Source organism: Chamaea fasciata, unplaced genomic scaffold, assembly GCF_029207755.1.
Source record: "Chamaea fasciata isolate MVZ Bird 193981 ecotype frontalis unplaced genomic scaffold, bChaFas1.0.hap1 SCAF_8, whole genome shotgun sequence".
NCBI classification, from domain to species: domain Eukaryota; kingdom Metazoa; phylum Chordata; class Aves; order Passeriformes; family Sylviidae; genus Chamaea; species Chamaea fasciata.
Window position 1 is genome coordinate 8,478,832 of NW_027094093.1, and position 14,743 is coordinate 8,493,574.

Sequence of the window (14,743 nt, forward strand, 5' to 3'; positions counted from 1 at the left end):
GGCCTTTAATTTGGGGGGAAGTCAGATTTCCTCTGAGGACCAGTACATTTTCTAGCTGTGCCTTGAGAGACACTTCCCTCACAGTTTTTTTTTCCAGAGAAGTGCCAAGAAGGGAACCAAAGGCAAGGGATAAAATGAGGACCTGGAACCAGCTTGCCCAAATACATTGGCACTGGCTCAGCTCAGCTGGTGATGAAGGTTGGTCTGAGACATGGCTAAAGAACTGAAATTTATCTTGTCTATACTGATTCATTTGCTCCCCACAGCACAGGGGAGATATCCATCACAGTTTGCATCCAGGTAGTCCACTCACAAATTTCCTTGGCAGTTGCAGTAGCCATTATAAAATAGAGTGGATTTGGTTTGGGGTTTTCCTGGAAAATCTCTTTTGGCACTCTACAAAGGACAGAGTAAGAGCAGATGTTTAAATAGAGGACCACAATAAAACACAAATCTTCTTAATGGGTTCGAATCAACCAAAAAGCTAATGGGCTTGGGGCAGTTCTCGTGAGGATCGGAGGAGTCTCAGGCCTCCAGAGCAGGCTTTGCATCTGTATGATAAAATCCTTGGGAGTCAGGAATTCAGGTTGCTTTCATTCCCATTCAAACAAGCCTGGTAAGGTTTCTCTGCTTTTGTAACAATGTAATGCAAATATCTTTTCAATTTCTCATTGCTGACTCTCAGGGTTGTATTCTTGGATCTAATTCAGCCATTTAGGGTCCTAAACATTACCATTCACTTGGTTTATATTTCTGGGCTTACTAGTTGCTAATTCCTTAAAATTTATGGGCTTCTTTTAAGATTCAAGGGGCTTGATCCAGAGGTATGAAGGGAAACGTGGCTACAAAGAATGCAAACTTTTTTACTTGAGCTGCTGTTCCCACTTTTATCTTTCCCTTCTCTCTTCTGGTTTTCACCAGTGCCTTTTGTTTTTCAGGGAAACTGTCTTTAAGCTGCATGTTCTATGAAATATGTGCTTTTCTGTTTTCTGCTGTTTAATTAATACCTCACCAGTTTTGGCTGAGGCTGTGAAATCAGAGATAACCTGTGCCTGTTTGAATATAACCAGGTCCTTTGTTATATTACCAAAATCATGGCTGCTAGGAAACTGCATAATCCTCAAGGAATCTCAGCAAGCCTGCAAAATAATCTGCCACCTCATACCTTGAGCTCTACTAAAGACTGCCTTTAGTGTCAAAGCATGAGATGAAAAATCTTTTGCAAACTTTGAGGTGCACGCTGCAGTAAATCTGGGTGCTCTAAATCCATTATAATGGTGGCATCCCCTGTGAGCTTGTTACGTATTAGGTACTGTCATTTTAACCCCAATGGATTGTCTTTTATTTCCATTCCATTTTACGGTCTATTGAAATTTTTATTTATTTATTTTTATGAGAAATCAGTGATTTCTTATCTCCCTTCTCTGTTCCATGCATAACTTTAGGTAATTTATCTTGTTCTCCTTTTTCCATAGTAAATAGCTCTGCTTTTTTGGTATTGGTGCTTCAGCTCGGTATCATTTTTGTCTCTCTTCTCTAGGGTTACGCTGCAGGGAGCTTCTTTCTCTGAAGATGGAGTAATCAACAATATTCTGCAAATGTCTACAGTACTTCTGACAAGGTAACAATTAGAGTTGTCCTGTATTTACTCACTCTACCCACCAGTATTTGGAAGTTACAAAAAAAAGCCACCTGCATGCTGAAGAGAAGTTTTTAATTAAGCTATCCACAGTGGCATTCTCTTTATGTAATACCAGATTTTTAAAAGAATAATAAACATGAAACCCTGTAAGCTTTGCAGGTAATTCAGTTGTTCCTCTGGCTGACTGGGTACTCCCAGCTGAACAGTTTGCTCCACAGGTTTGTCTGACTGGAAGGCAGAATGAAAGCATTTTCCTCAAAGTGCTTCCTGTTTAGCTATGGCCAAACTTCATGAGAACTGCGGCTCTTAAAAAGCAGCACTAAATTATTCCACTTTGGGTGGTTCTGGCTACTTCTAGAACATGGAAATATTTGGAATCTAAAATCAAATTTTCATAGGTTAGAATAATGCAAACAATGTATTATTAAGGTTTTTTCAATCATGTAATAATTTTAAATGCTGCACTTGACTTTACTGGGGTGACAATTAGAATACTAAATACTTCTACCAGTGTCATCCCTTAAATGTAATTTAACAGTGGATAAGAACCCAAAATTTTTCAAAGACAAGATTTGATTTCCTCTGGAAGATCTGAAATGTACTTTTCCTCATGGGGTAAAAGTAAAATGTAACATTATTTTTACTACTACCCAGTGGTGTATCATGCAGCCAGAGTGTACACCACCACCTGTGATTTTGCCTGCTGCAAGTTCAGTGTTCAGGAAATAAGCTAGAATAAATTTATTTTCCATCTGCCGTATGCTTGAGTGTAGGAGCAGCATGACTATGTTTAAAGGAAATTCATGAGGAAAAAGAAGTGTTTCAGAGCTTAAATAAACAGACTCTGTTCACTTGACTGATGCTCAGTGATGACTTTTGGAATTGGCTGAGAACCTTCCAAAATGGCTTTTTGTGGCTGTAGGACTGAGCTTGGAGGGTTTTGATTCTGGGGAGGAGGGTGGGATATAGATTGCAGTGCAATGGTATCATCATCAACGTGCCTGTGTAAACATTTTTAACATCATCGAATTCACTGCAGGGGGGAGCACGAAACCTTGCTTGTAGTTTTCTGCTAGGGAGAACTGAAAAGTTGTATCAATACCCAAAAGGATGCAGATAGCTTTTCTCTAAATTCTTTATTCGTGCTTATAATACGGAGTCCAAGACAGAGATATTATAACATGAAGTGGCTTTCTTCTTTCTAAGGATGAAATAACAATAAATTTGAGGCATGGTAAAGGTACAAGGAAGTCACAGAACTGGTTGAAGAGACCAAATCTTGTCTGCAATTCTGTTCTTTAAGAAGCACATACGCAAAGCCGTGAGTAAATACTAAGAAAACCTGGCAAAATGTCACTGAAGGCAAAATATTCCAAAGGTGATGTTATCAAAATCCTTTGAAACTGAATTAAAAGATCATATGGACTTGCAAAATCTGTGTGGATCAGGGCCCAAGAGAAGTCAATTCTTGACTTTAGTTTCCAGTGTCCTTTGCTCTTTTGCATCAAGCAGGAGCTCCTTCCAAAAATAATTTCCTGAATGCAAATGACCTGTTATAGCACTTATTACTTGGGGTATAATGTTCGAAGCAGGAGTGACCCTTAAATTAGTTGAGGAACACATATGAAACTTGCAACTTCTAATAATAGTGAGGCAAGTCTTCCATATGTTGTTATAAATTTCAGTCCAAGATGATTAACGTGGCTCACAGGCTACTCCTGTAAGATGATAGAAGAGATATTTTTGCTGCCTCTCCTGAGAGGGCTAGTGTTTCAAATAATTTCCAAACAAGCTTCTTCCAAGTGAGAGATGGTTCTCATTTTTTGTCACCTTAATAAAAAGGTGATGAACACTCTCTTCTTAACTGTGCCCTTATATGAACATCAAACAAATATTATGACAGTATGATGTGATAACAGCGTGCATGTGCTATCCATGAAATAATGTGATATTCATAGATACAAGTCATTAATTTATTGTGCCTGTCATTATGTTTGCAATAGAGTGCTTGTATTGTAAGCCTGCAGGGAATGTCAGAACTGAATTCAACAGCTACATCTTCATTCAAAGTTATTTTTTACTTATAGGAGGTCTCTATCTAGTACATTTCACATCAATTCTGTCCAAAGACTTCAGAAGAAAAAATCTTATTAACTCCTTTATTAATTAAAATCAAGACAATAGTAAATTGGGTAGGAAATTGTTTATGGCCATAGGCAAGATGGAGTGGCTTAGGATCTTATTTTTTTGGCATAGAAAAAGGTGAATGATGAAGCTCAAAGGATCATATTTGGTCATTTATTTATTTGTGCGTTATTTATTTATTTACTGGTACTATGTGATGCTGTTCCTAGATGAGATACATAAACCTCCTAAATATTCTTGTTTGGCTGAAACTATTCATCCTGATTCATCCTCTCTGACTGAGAAGAACTGAGGCTTGAAATGCCTGTCTGTCTGTGGATACTGTTGACGCTGGCTGAAAAGAATTTGTCAGACTGTGTGTGTTTGTGAGCTCTTAGCTGTGCCACTGAACAACTCCTTTAGTTCACTAAATGCAGGCTTGTTTTGAAGCTAAGTGACACAAGTTTTGCTGTGGAAACTGCATCCAATTGTTGGCCTCTCATCACAGAGCCTGTATTTGAGTAAAGTTTTCCAGCTAGTAAGAGGTCATACCACATACAAGCAGGATCTTGAACTTCGAACTGCGTGAGATGAACAATCTTTAATTCAGACATCTAAAAGACTTCTGACTTGAGGGGAAGGGGAAGAAGGGACAGCCAGAAAGAGAGTGAGAAGTTATTCAAGTTAGTGTTAAGCTATAGGGTTGTTGGCAGATCACCTGGAACCAAATGGCCTTCCTGGGTTTTTTGTAGTCCGTTTGTCTCTCAGAGATTATATTACTTTTCTATATTAACTAATTTATTAAAACATAACTATATAATCATACTGAAAATCCCTCCAAGGCATTTTCTAGTTTTATGAGCTACTGGATCAGAGATTATTAGGGTACAAAACTCTGTGTGTGTATGTCTGTGCATATCTGTCCTCATTTAAACTCAGGGCCACATCCCAAACCGATGCGATGCAGGATGTCTGCACCCCAAAACAGCCAGAGGCTGATCCAGAGAGGGTTCATTCTCATATAATACTCGTGACATTTTTGTCACCTACCCTTCTGCTTGGGTAACAAAACCAGGCATCAGTTCCTACTGCTTGAGGTATGTTCTTTTGTAAGCCAGACCTGGCTGGAAAATGGACAGAGATTGGAGCTCCTGCCATTAAACTTCCACGGATAAATTTTGTACCCTTGGTAGTTTTTGGCAGGTGTCTATAAACAAGATTTTGCCTTAGGTCCAAGTTTTCTTCCAGCCTAAACCCTATTTGTCTTTGCCTACCCCAATACTTAGGCATCACTTCTCAGGGCCTGTTGGCAGTGTACTTCTGGATGTTTATTTTTGCTGTAGGTCTGACCTGCCCCTAGCTCCAGCCCTGGCTTACCTCAGCAGCCTCTGCCAGCCCCAAACCGACAGGTACACCCACCACCTGTCAAAGGTGAACACTGTATCTCAATTAACACTGAAACCAAGGTATCAATCCTGGTGTTATTCCATCTCGAAGCTTATTCCACAAACCTTTTACTATTCAAATTGTGCCTTCTCCATTTTTAGATCTTTTTAGCAGTAGATGATCTTAAGCTTCAATGGCTTGTTTAGAATGATGCATATTAACAGATCAAATACTTGGAGTCTTTTTATGACTGAAAACTTTCTTACATGCACTTTTTTTTGAAGATTAGCTTTTCTTCAAAGCCTTGCCTTAATGAAGTAAATGTGTAGCAATCTTATGCCATCAAACTCCATATTCCAACTGAAATATTCTTTCCAGTGCTATATTTAAGGTAGGAATGGGTATCATAAAATTAAAGAAAAACTGGGAAGAACGAGACTTGAAGCAGAACTCTAGTCCAAAAGGGCTCCTGAAATGGGAGCTCATGCTCTGTTGAATCTCTTAGCATAGAGTAACTGTTACACAGACCATCCCTAACGAACATGATTTCAGCTGAGTTGTTCTACTTGCTTATGACATTTGTGTCCCCCCAAATAAATGACTTTTTCCTGTTAAAAGTTGTGTTGGTTTGTTTTGGATTGTAGTTTTGGGGTTTTTGTTTGTTTGTTTGGGGTTTTTGGTGGGTTTTTTTGGGGTTTGTTTTGTTTAGGGGGGGGGTTTTGTTGGTTTTTTTAGTGTGGTTTTTTTTTTAATCAAATTGCAAAGTTATGTGTACAGGCATCTACCTATAGCATGAATGAAATTTATTTTCTTCTTTGCTGTTACGTGGTTATAGGTAATATTTCTAGTTATGACCTCCAAAAACAATTATTGCATCTTTCTATTTGATCTATATAATGTCATAAATTTCCCTGTGTACAAGAGCCCTGATTTGAAGATGATGCAACTGAAAAACCTTGTGATAGGGTGGAAAGGACATTTAATATTGGATGGTATCTCAGATAAGATAATTAGATCATTTGGGTGTTGAATAATGTCTAAAGATATCAAAATATTTATTATGTGAGGTAATCATGAGGACATTGTTGGTAAATTAGATTTTTCTGAAAATTAATTTCAAATTTATCTTCTCATTTTGGTGACAGTTGAAGTAATTTTGTGGCTTTATAAAGGAATTTATTTGCCATTTGTGCTGCAAAAGGTGATGTTGGTGTATGAGAAAAAGTACAGAGGGCTTGATCTCAGCCAGCAAGGCAATTTAGGGAAATGGAAGTTTCCAGCAGCAGCAATAGCTCAGATTCAGTCACCCATAAATCTCCCTGAGGGATGCGATTCCTCAGCATGTGTATCCTTCAGCCCCCTGTCTTTGCTTTAATGTATCCTCTGAGCGAGTCACTACCCCAGCTCCTTTCTAAGGCATCTTCTGGCTCATTTCTCCTGGCTCATTTGAAAATCCATTTGCCCTGTGCTCAAAGGGAGCCGGTTTTCTTGCCCACCTCCTCAGCACACTGACCAGTTCTGCACAGCAGGGGCCGTCTTTGGTGCTCACTCCAGGGCTGCCTGTGATATTGCTGAAAGTCAGGGGGGAAGCATGCCTGCCCTCCAGGAACATTGAGAGGAATGGACTAGGCTCTTAAAGCAGCAAAAGCCATCACCACTGCTCTCGTGGCAGCAAGAGTTCACCCTTCCACGTGTTTGTTCTGCTTAGTCTCTCAAGGCGGAGAAACTGATCTGATAGAGAAAGGTGGTTTGGGGAGTTACTGTAGGTACTAGGAAAAGCTCTGCATTTCACACCCATTCATCATCTTTAGCCTTGTCCCTAAAAACACAGGAAGAGCTGGTCCTTAGGGGCAGGATGCCTTACTCTGAACAAAGCTGGCATAAAACAGTGTCGTGGGTTAAGCTGAGTTAACAGCCACACGCCCACCTGGCTGCTCGTGCCCTCCCCTCACCTGCTGGATCTGTAGAAAAGAGGAGGCAGAAAGACTTATGGATGGACAGACATAAACATAGGCAGGTGCAGCCAAAGCAAGGTGTGAAAGCAAAGCAGAGGAGGAGGAAAAGGGGGGAGTTGTTGCTCATTATTTGAAGGTACAGACAGGTACAACATTCCTGTGAAACACATGACTTCCCTACATTAAGTACGTTAATGTCCACAGATGTCACAAAATTGGGAGGGGCAGGATTTTAGTGTGTCACTGTTCTGCTGATCCACAACCCCGCCTGCAGTGATGTCAGTCTTTATCTCTGCTGGGAGGCAATTTCCTGTTTAATAATTAATTTTAGTATCCTTTTGGAGCAGGAACACCAAGAGTGATTTTTATTTTGGAGAAGGAAACGTTATGGCAAGATTGGGCCTTAAGTTCCTCTTATTTCTCTGAATTGTTTCCTTTTCTATGGCAATTTTTGTATAGCTACTGCTTTGTTGCTGCCCTCAGGGCTCTTTGTTTCAGGCATGCCAGCGATCACATTTCAATGTGATTCTTGCATTTTTCCAGTTAACATCTGACTGTCACAAAGCCATAATTTTCAGTATAGAAAGAAGGTGGCTTTGTTAGCAGCTCCATGTCAAATGGAAGCCTGATCTGTGTTGTATTGCAGTGCACATCCCAAAGTCTGAGTTTATTCTAGGAGCCATCTAAATGCAAAACATTTACCCACTTTTTCTCTGTCCGGCTTCTCAGCTGACTGTAATTCTGGTGGGTGGCTTTTCAGTCACAAATCTCTTTTGATCCTCTTTGCAATATTCTAATGCCTCATGTTTGGTTAATCCTCTTGCTATGCTGCTGCCTGGGTTTTCCAGGGCTGCAGTCTGCATATCTGCCTAGGCTTCATGCCTTAGTGCTGCTAGGTACTGATAAAAAATTAAGTCAAAGAGTACTTGCATATAAATTAGGAGCATTTCTGTGGCCGGTATACTGCCTTATTTGAAAAAAAAAGTGAATATTTAATATTTATGATATCTACTTGTGTTTTCCAGCCCTGCACGCGGGGTAAGGATGGTCTCTGCTTACCAGGAGGTAAGTGCCTGAGCGCACAGGCTGGTGCAAACCACACCAGGGCTGCTGCTGGGCCCTGGTGGCAGGAGCCACGTGCATCCACGTTGCATCTCATAGCCAATGTATGCTCAGACTCACTGCTGCCCTCCTCCAAACACAATCTTCAGTTTCATAAACAGACTGAAAAAAAGCTAGAGCTGCCTCTTCCCCAGACACAGCTCCTGGGGGGGTTATTGCTGCTCTTTCTGTTTTCCTCCATGATGGATGTGCAGTGCTGATGTGGTGATCGAGCACCCGGCTTCTGTGGACACCACAGAAGGAGCCTTCATGCAGAAAGGTTTTTTAGGGAAACACAACCCGAGTTATTGCTATGGCCTCGAGATCAGCCCTGGACCCGAGGCGGTGTGGACAGGGGAACAGGCTGCACTCCTCTGTCAGTGCAGAGCCCAGTCAGGGCTCACTGCCAGGGAGAATTCCTTACCTGAAATGGTCAATCTCCCCCTGCTGGAAGAAATTCCACTCTCCATGCAGAACTGTCATCTGGAGTGAGAGTTAATACTCCATTTCTTGTATGCTTGTGAACTCCTTGGGTGTCTTTGCTCTGTGCTTACTAAGAGACAATGACCTCACTGTCCTTGGGGAGAGTTTAGAGAGTCCCAGGGAGTCAGCATCACTGTCCATGCCAGGACACAAAACCTGGAAAGTTCCAAGAGCAAAAATTTCATTTTAAAGATTCCTAAAATTGCCCAAAGAGATTTCCATTGCAAACTTTCTAATAATTTCTGGATTAATGGCTAAAATTGAAACAAAAGCATCTAATAACTATTACATACAGTTGGATAAACATTTGTGCTGTGTAGAAACATGTAATTTATTTTACCTCTCTTCCTGATAATCTTAGAAGTTTCCCAGCCTAAATCATTCTAAGATTCTGGTTTCTTCTTTTTAACTTTGATACTTTGATGCTAAGTATAGGTTGTTCTATGGGAGAAAAGAATACCCATATATTCCATCTCATTTTTTTTAGCAGAGTGCCTTTATAGTGTAACTTTGTCATAATTATCTTCTTAGCACATTTTTAAGCATCTAGACAAATTCTAAGTAGATAATGTTGGGGTTCTTTTCCTGGAAAATTTTGCAAATATGGTGACTTAGGCAGTTCTAAATATCTTTGCACAGGTGTTGCTGACTGGATGAAATGAATTTCTGCAGCTCAGCTCCAATCCAGTGAAATCCTGCAGGATACACTGAAGTGTAAATACATGAGTGAAACTGAGCATGTTCTTCAAGTTCTGCTGCTAAAAGAGATATTTTATAATTTAAAGAAAAACCCAAACCAAGTCCTTCCCCAAATGTTTCATTGTGATAATCACAAAGTGCAGGGGGTTCTTTAATGGGTACAGAGTTCAATGCCCACACCAGTTTTGAATTTTTCCATTGAGTTATAGCAGTATGTGTACATCCAACTAATAACTAAAGAAGTAAAACTAATAGCAAAGGGTTAAACCTATTTTAAATATTCAGGATCTCTTCATACAAGAAAGTGGAATTAGGCTTTACATCTATATTCTATAATATTTTAACTTAAATGTAAAAGCTATCAAATCCTTTTTGGAGAGCAGGAGGATGGGACATTCCAAAAATAATCATGATCTACAAATCAATGTTGTGCCCTAAGGTTTGGAGCAGTCCTGCAATCCCCACTGTCATGTACTTTTGGTAGTAGCAGGGTTGAAATCTAGGGCAGCACTGAGGGACTGCCAGGGCATGTGCTTGGGCATCCTGCAATCGTATTTGTCCTTACTTTTAATCAACCTGGTTGCAAACATCAAGGAAATGTTTTAAGAAAATAAAAGCTCTGAGAAAAGGCTTTGTTAAATCTCAGTTGTGCATAGAACAGTGAGGGCAGCTGAGAGCAGTGTACAATGAAAGAAGAATTAAGTAAAAAAAAAAAAAGAAAAATCCACAGCCGAAGAAAAGAACACCTTTCCCATGCACAAAGTTTTTGGAAATAGAGCCTTTATTTAGATGGCAGTTCCTTAGTCTATGAAGCAGTGTTGCAGTGACCTCCTTTGCATCATGGGTTTGATATTGAAACTCTACCAAAGTACTTATTAGAAGGTATTCACAGCATATAAGGTACAACTTCCAGGCTTTTGGATTATTTGGAGGTTTTAGTCAATAACGAAATTCTTCAGGGCTTTCTAGCTCTTTAGACTCCATATTGATTCTTCTCAGACTGCACAACATTTTCCAACCCGTACGGTTAGTGGATTACTGCACGTATAAATAGATTTTGTAAAGTCACCACGTGGCTCTGGGTGTGCTGGGGGGAGTTCCTGGGGCAGAGAGTGCTTGTTGTGGCTTCCCTTTAACTCTTCAGCTGAATTAGAAATATGGGCCTCAGTGAAGCCCTCCTTAGTACCAGTGTCTGTTTGTACAGTTAAATTGAGAAACAGAGCAAGTGTTTCAGCCAATGACCTCTGAGTAGGGATTGAGTTGGTGGTTGGATTTGGATAAATCCATGGAGTTTTGTAGCCCTTTTTTGAGTGCCACATCCCTTGTCAGTGGATTCTTAAATGAACTTAAGCACTGCTTGGGAAAAATAATGGTATTTTCTCTGCTGTCTGTCAGAAAGGCAGGGAGAATCTGACCCAGCGTCTGTGATGAGCAGGACTGATGGACTGACCATCCCCGCAGCACCTTGGCAAAACCAGAGCATGTGCTACTGCTGCCACCTGACCAACCACACAGCTCAGGTCAGAAGATGTGGAAGAAAGCTGGGATCACTGGAAATTTGGCATAATTTACAGGTGAAATGGGAGGGGTCTGAGGCAGAGGAGGATGTAAGTAGTCCAGAAATGAGAGTAGGATATTGTGAGTCTGTGGGACAGAGAAGAGGAATTGAAGGCTTGGAGAGGGGTTCACAGATGTGAAGGAACTGTGAAGGGTAGCAAGGGTAGGAACTGTGAAATTGTATCAGAGGGCAGCAGAAACCAGATTTCATTTATTCTGTTACCCTTGGGCATACTCATTAAAACTTTGCCATCTGGTGCAGAGGTTGTTAAGTTACAAATTTTAACCCAGAAGAAGCAGGTTAGCAGTTTCTTAGCCAGGTGAAGCTTCAGCACAGCTGAACTGTCCAGTCTGGGTACCATTCCAGCACGTCCAATGCTAACACTCTTCCCTGACTTCTGTGGTTCAGTTTGCACCAGTTTCCCCCATTGCACTCTGGGGTGAACACATGCACGCAGAGCAGGGTATGCCAAGAATTTAAAGGCTTTGGTGCCTGTTCCCTGCCAAACCAGTCTGTGCCCAGCACGGGCTCCTGCACCCTGGCAGGAGTCAGGACTCAAGGTCCCTGGGGCTATGGGACCTTGAGGCCCCATGGCCCCACTCCCTGGGCAACTGCTGCACCTCTGGGGCCTCCATGTTGGGTGCTGGGGCACCTCAGGTTTGGGTATTGTGGTTTTCAACATCACAGCACCCACGTCTGGCCCCAGCCTCTCACACTGAAAGGCTTTATGAGCTAAATATTTCATCGACTGCCTGGCCTGTGCCTGGCTGTAGTCATTTCAAATGGATGCTCTGCATTTGAAAATACTGGGTCCTTTGCCTCGGCCCAATATAATCAGCTGTCTTGCAAACTCCACAGCTAATAAAATATTAAATCCATTTTGGCACCCAGAAATAAATACGGGCCGGAGATTCTCGTCACGTGTATCTCCCTCTCCTTAGCTCCCTGTCCCTGCCACATCCCCACTGAGGTGCTGCTGCTCAGGACAAGGCTTGTTGTTGGGTCGTGGCACAGGAGATGAGCAGTGCACCAGGAGCAGAGTTTTATCTATTAGGATGCAGTGAAGTGATCCAGTCAGGCACCAGCTGTGCTTGCAGCCTGTGGAATGTCTGCCCCACGGCTCCAAGTTGCTCAGTGGGAGCTGCATTCATTTAAAAGCTGAAGATAAAAGTAGAACCTTGCATTAGAAACCAGGCTAGAATAATAAAGAGCACAGTGGCCATAAGCCTATACAAAGATATTTATAATTTAGTTTAAAAACTCTTGTTTAAAAACAGGATATAGTTTTAAAATCACTGTTGTAGTAACACCACTGTGTTAATGCAAGGTGACTGTGCCTTTCCAGTACTTCATCTTGTTTTAATTCTCAGGGCTAGGAGTTTATTTGATTTTCTCTTCCAGCCACCTACAGGTGAGCTAAAGCAGTAATAAAACATCTGCACAAAATCTGCCCAGGTCAGCAGGTCCCAAGTTAAAGCTCCTTGAAATCCGAGGGCACAGTGTCACCAGCTTTAACAGGTTTTGGGTCGAGCTCCCCAGACCTGCCCCTGCAAACACTTGCAGCCTGTGCTTAGTGCCCAGGGGGCTTAATCCTGGCTGGGGAACTCGTCACTTAAAAATCACAGGTGTGAGGACCTGGGGCTGATGAGGACCTGAGGTTGCCTGCCCTGGGAACTGCTGCTAAGGGTCAAGCTTTGGTCTCCTGTTGCACCCCAGCCCAGAAACTCTGCCGTTGGGCTCCAAGGGAGCATGGTTCCCATTAGAGCTGGATGAAATGACAGAGCAAACGCAGCGTGTACAAACCCTGTGCACAGCACTTGGCAGCACAATGCTTTCTCCAGGCCCCAAAGGCAATAATTAGTAAAAATATGTGGGGTTTTTAATTCACAGGTGGAGTGTTTGCAAGTAATGAGTGTAATATTGTGTGCTGTTGTTGGGTGGTCACAAGAGCTGTAGCAGCAGTCCTTTCATACCAGGAACTGCTGGATTTTGTTGGTGGGTGTGTGCAGGGGTGGCTGCCTGCTCCCTGTCTCCCAGTTTTCCGGGCTAGGGAGGGTTTCCCAACCACTGGAGAGCAGAGGGATGTTCTTATTTTTCTGTACCTGTCCATCCCCTGGCTCTCCTGGCCCTGCACGGCCCCTCCAGCAGAGCAATGGATAGTCTGTGACCAGCAGCTACAGTTAGTGTTTCTCTTGATGAATGTTACCAGCGTAGTGTTTTCTTTGGCTTTGAAAACACTGCGAGAGATTCCTTGGCATGCCAATGACTGACTGGAAATGTGTTAGAAGCCTACTTGACAATTGGATATGTGCTTGGCAATAATCATTGAGGTGCTGCAGCGTGTCTAGGAACAGATAACAGAGCTGGGTGAAGGGCTAGAGAGTCATCATACCAGGAGGGGCTGAGGGAGCTGGGGGTGTTCAGCCTGGAGAAAAGGAGGCTCAGGGGAGACCTTACTGCTCCCTAGAATGACCTGAAAGGAGGGTGTAGTGAGATGAGTTGGCCTCTTCTCCCAGGTAACAGCAATAGATCCAAAGGAAGCGGCCTCAGGTTGTGCCAGGAGAGGCATAGGTTGCATATTCGAAAAAATTGTTTCATCGAAGGGGTAGCCAAGCATTGTGTGCCAATCTTCCCGGGGCAGTGGTGCAGTCACCATCCCTGGAGGTATTTAAGAGCTGTGTAGGTGTGCCACTAAGGGATGTGTTTTAGTGGTGGACTTGACAGTGCCAGGTTATCAGTTGGACTTGATGATCTTGGAGGTCCTTTCCAATCTAAATTATCCTCTGATTCTATGAAACCTGCCTGAATAGATAGGAGACTTAGCCAGAGCTCAGCACGGGCACTGAAAGTGAGTGCTGACTGCAGTGAGGGGCACAAGCACAGTGCCCAGCCCTGCAGCACCCCTGGCTTTTAGCCTGTTGCTGCAGGACAAGCCAGGGCCAGCATGAGCCTTGTGTCCCCAGGCCAGTCACCATCAGGGCCAGGAGACTCCTGTGAGTTCTGGGGTGTTGTTTGTCAGCCCCAGCCAGGCATGAGCTCCATGACAGTCTCCCAAGTGGTGATGCCCAGGCATGCTTGTGTGTATTGTACAGTAGTTTGGGTGCCAAGAACTCCCCAAAAGCAGGAATGCTTTACCCAGGGTGTCTGTTTGCAGCCTCTCTTACCAAATCGCTTTCAGTTTTAGCATAGCGTTTATTTTTGAAAAATTGAAAATGTTAATTTAGTTTGCTCAGCTCCTTCATTCTGGAAGCTTTCTTTTGGAATGGGGGTGTTTCCTAAAGAGCTTTGGTATAATTAATACTTCTCTGTGGTTGTACATGATTTGATGCTGCCTGACAGGATAAAATCAGAGAAGCATCACCCAGGCCTCTCCCCCAGTCTTTTCCACTATTTTCTTTGCTTTAATGCTCACCAGTCCTTGTGTGCTCCGTGTGTTCTGGCACCTCAGTGCTGTCCCAGGGCTGAGTGGAACACACCATGGTGATGGCCCTGAGCTTTTATATGGCAACACCGTTCTTTCAACGTGCTTTTCCATGTTTCACAGAATCCCTGAATTGTTAGGGTTGTTAGAAGTGGACTCTGGAGATCATCCAGCCCACCCCTCCTGCCAAGGCAGGGTCACCTGGAGCAGGTAGCACAGGAATGGGTTTGGAATGTCTCTAGAGAGGGAGACCCCACAACTTCACTGGGCAACTGTTCCAGTGCTCTGCCACCCTCAGAGTGAAGTTCTTCATCACGTTAAGGTGAAACTTGTTGCATTTTAGTTTGTGGCCATTGCTCCTCATCCTGTCGCTG

The 14,743-nt window shown here is 42.6% G+C and overlaps 1 long non-coding RNA gene across 3 annotated transcripts in view; it reads left to right on the plus strand.

The window, feature by feature from the left end:
• LOC136293153 (uncharacterized) overlaps window positions 1–10,381 on the plus strand; it is a 56,928-nt gene extending 46,547 nt beyond the window's left edge. For all 3 annotated transcript variants that reach the window (XR_010722096.1, XR_010722097.1, XR_010722098.1), the window contains exons 9-12: window positions 98–198; window positions 1,541–1,621; window positions 8,133–8,172; window positions 9,331–10,381. This is a non-coding gene — a long non-coding RNA (uncharacterized lncRNA). The remainder of the gene's footprint in view (window positions 1–97; window positions 199–1,540; window positions 1,622–8,132; window positions 8,173–9,330) is intronic.
• Window positions 10,382–14,743: the final 4,362 nt, after the last annotated feature.